Raw genomic sequence first — 3,661 nt, 5'->3', positions numbered from 1 at the left:
AGGGGAATGAGAGTGAGAATGACAATAAGAAGGTGAATATGAGTGAGAATGAAAATTAGAAGGTGAGTGCGAGTGAGAATGACAATGAGAAGGTGAATGTCAGTGAGAATGATAATGAGAAAGGGTGAATGGAATGAGAATTGACAATGAGAAGGTGAATGTGAGAGAGAGAATGACGGCTGAGAAGGTGAATGAGTTAGAATAAAAATGAGGAAGGTAAGATGTGGAGTGGAAATGACAATGAGAAGGTGAATGTCAGGGAGAGTGACAATGAGATACGGTGAATGGAGTGAGAATGAAAATGAAAAGGTGAATGTGAGTGAGATTAAAATATGAGGTGAATGTGAGTGAAAATGACAATGAGAAGGTGAATGTGAGAGAGAAAAACAATGAGAAGGTTGAATGAGTTAGAATAAAAATGAGAAGGTGAATGTGAATGAGAATGACACTGATGAAGGTGAAAAAAAGTGAGAGAATGACAATGAGAAGGAGAATGAGTTAGCAACAAAAAAATGAGAAGGTGAATGTGATGTGAGAATGAAAATGAGAAGGTGAATGTCAGGGAGAATGACAATGAGAAGGTGAATGAGTGGAGAATGACAATGAGAAGGTGATGTGAAGTGAGATTAAAAATGAGAAGGTTGGAATGTGAGTGAAAATGACATTGGGAAGGTGAATGTGAGTGAGATGACATTTGATAATGTGAATGTGAGTGAGAATGACAATAAGACTGAGAATGTGAATGTGAATTGGAAAGAATGACAATGAGAAGGCGAATGTGTATGAGAATGACAATGAGAAGGTGAATGAGTGAGAAAACAACGAGAAGGTGAATTTGAGTGAGAAATGAATGTAAGCCCTCTGATTTTTCGGACCTAATACTGTTATTTGATTGTTATTACAGTCTTTGTAATAATAGTTCCTTAAGGGACACTATTCCCTAGTTTGACTAGCGGAAGTACTGACCGACAAACCTGCTTCCTGCCGTGACCTTTCACCTGGTCACAGCTGACACACTCACACGTGTACCGAACCGGAGAGCATCATTAAAACCTCTTCATTGACCCAAGTACATCTTATATGTTATAGCAGGATGAATCTGTAGACATCTCCCCTCCTTCCCCTTCATTACCTATTTGATAGTATGTTGTATTTTTCATTGCCGTGTAAAATTCAATAGTCCTGCTTCCGGTCCTTCAGCTGTTTCCGTTGTGAAATAGCCTTAGGCGTAGAAGTGAACTCAGGCTCTTGTACTTAAAGGGGACACACAAGGAACACCAGGAGAGACAGATCAGGACAGATAGGTCAGACAGACAGACAGGGTGGGGGGGGGGGGGACTAGAGGAACAGCTCTGACCTCTGGCCTTCGGCCAGAGTCTGGTGTGATTAATAGTCCGCAATTAAGACCGTGGCACGTGAACGTCTGTCTCTTAACCACCGCCCTACAACCAGGGCATCGAGTGGTTATAACAACTGCTCTCAGTGGTGGGTAATAACTATTGCCAGCAGAAGAGTAGTGGTATACAATGACAATGAGAAGGTGAATTTAAATGAAAATGAAAGTGAGAAGGTGAATGTGAGTGAGAATGAGAATGAAAATGAGAAGTGAATGTGAGTGAGAGTGAGAAAGATAATGAGAAGGTGAAAATGAATGTGTGAGAATGACAATGAGAAGGTGAATGTAAGTGAGAATGAAAGTTGAGAAGTGTGAGTGATAGTGAGAATGAAAATGAAAAGGTGAATGTGAGTGGGAATGAGAATGAAAATGAGAAGGTGAATGTGAGTGAGCGTGAGAATGATAATGAGAAGGTGAATGTGAGATGAGAATGACAATCCTCTCTCGCTCGCAGAAGGTGAATGTGAGTGAGAATGTCATGAAGTGGTGAATGCGAGTGAGAATGACACTGAGAAGGAGAATGAGTTAGAATGACAATGAGAAGGTGAATGGGAGTGAGAATGACAATGATGAAGTGAATGTGAGTGAGAATGACAATGAGAATGTGAATGAGAATGTGAATGAAGAACTGTGAATCTGTAGTGAAAATGACAATAAAAAGGTGAATGTGAGTGAGAATGACAATGCGGTGAAGGTGATTTCGGAGTGAGGAAAGTACGAGTGAAAAGGTGATTGTGATGAGAATGACAATGAGAAGGTGAATTCGAGTGAGAATGACAGTGAAAAGGTGAATGTGAGTAGGAATGACAATGAGAAGGTGAATGTCAGTGCGAATGACAATGAGAAGGTGAATGTCAGTGAGAATGACAATGAGACGGTGAATGTGAGTGAAATTAACAATGAGAAGATGAATGTGAGTGAAAAATAAAAATGAGAAGGTGCATGTGAGTGAAAATGACAATGAGAAGGTGAATGTGAGTGAAAATGACAATGAGAAGGTGAATATGAATGAAAATGACAATGAGAAGGTAAATGTGAGTGAGAATGACAGTGAGAAGGTGAATGTGAGTGAGAGAGAGAATGACAATGATAAGGTTAATGTGAGTGAGAATGAGAAGGAGAAGGTGAATGTGAAAAGACAATTAAAAGGTGAAAGTGAGTGAGAATGACAATGAGAAGGTGAATGTGAGTGAAGAATGACAATGATAAGGTTAATGTGAGTGAGAATGACAATGAATGAAGAAGGTGAATGTGAGGATGGCAGTGAAAGGTGAAAGAGGAGGTGAGTGAGAATTACAATGATAAGGGGAATGTGAGTAAGAATGACAATGAGAAGGTGAATGTGAGTGGGAATGACAATGAGAAGGTGAATATGAGTGGGAATGACAAAGAGAAGGTGAATGTGAGTGAGAATGACAATGAGAAGGTGAATGTGAGGATGGCAGTGAGAGGTGAAAGTGATAAGAGTGAGAATGACAATGAGAAGGTGAATGTGAGTGAGAATAACAATGAGAAGGTTAATGTGAGTGAGAATGACAAAGAGAAGGTGAATGTGAGTGAGAATGACAGTGAGAAAGTGAATGTGAGTAGGAATGACAATGAGAAGGTGAATGTGAGTGAGAATGACAATGAGAAGGTGAATGTGAGTGAGAATGACAATGAGAAGGTGAATGTGAGTGAGAATGACAATGAGAAGGTGAATGTGAATGAGAATGACAGTGAGATAATGATCATAATAATATTAGTAATGGAAATAATAATGATGATATCAATTATGTTGATAATAATAATTTATAAAAATAATAACAACAATGAATGGCAATGAATATTATCATTATATCTAGAGAGGTAAGAACTATTATAAAATTATTATGAGGGAATTAATAGATGACTTACAATAGAAGGATATAATGACAAATGGAAGGGAGATATATGTGGACAAGAATTAACATGATAATGACAATGTTAATGATACTTGGAAGGAGTGTGTAAGTAAATGATAATGATCAGAATGACACATATAATGTCAATGTAAAGGAATATTAATCAGTGATATTAATAGTGAGAGATTTAAAATGAGAATCCAAAATATCATGAATGGAAAGTGAAAATGACAATGATATGAATAAAGAAAGTGATCACATTGTCTGTTACAAAAATATAAAGTTATTATTATAATGAGAATAAGTATTAGCAAGATATGAAATATAAGACGAAATGAGGTCAATAATGAGAATGAAAAAGATATAATGGATTATAAGACAA

The sequence above is a fragment of the Penaeus japonicus genome, unplaced genomic scaffold (genome assembly GCF_977035675.1).
Source record: "Penaeus japonicus unplaced genomic scaffold, GWHDUDI00000001_assembly GWHDUDI00000313, whole genome shotgun sequence".
In the NCBI taxonomy this organism is placed as follows: Eukaryota; Metazoa; Arthropoda; class Malacostraca; order Decapoda; family Penaeidae; genus Penaeus; species Penaeus japonicus.
The sequence above is the reverse complement of the archived record's forward strand: the minus strand, read 5'-3'. Positions refer to the sequence as shown.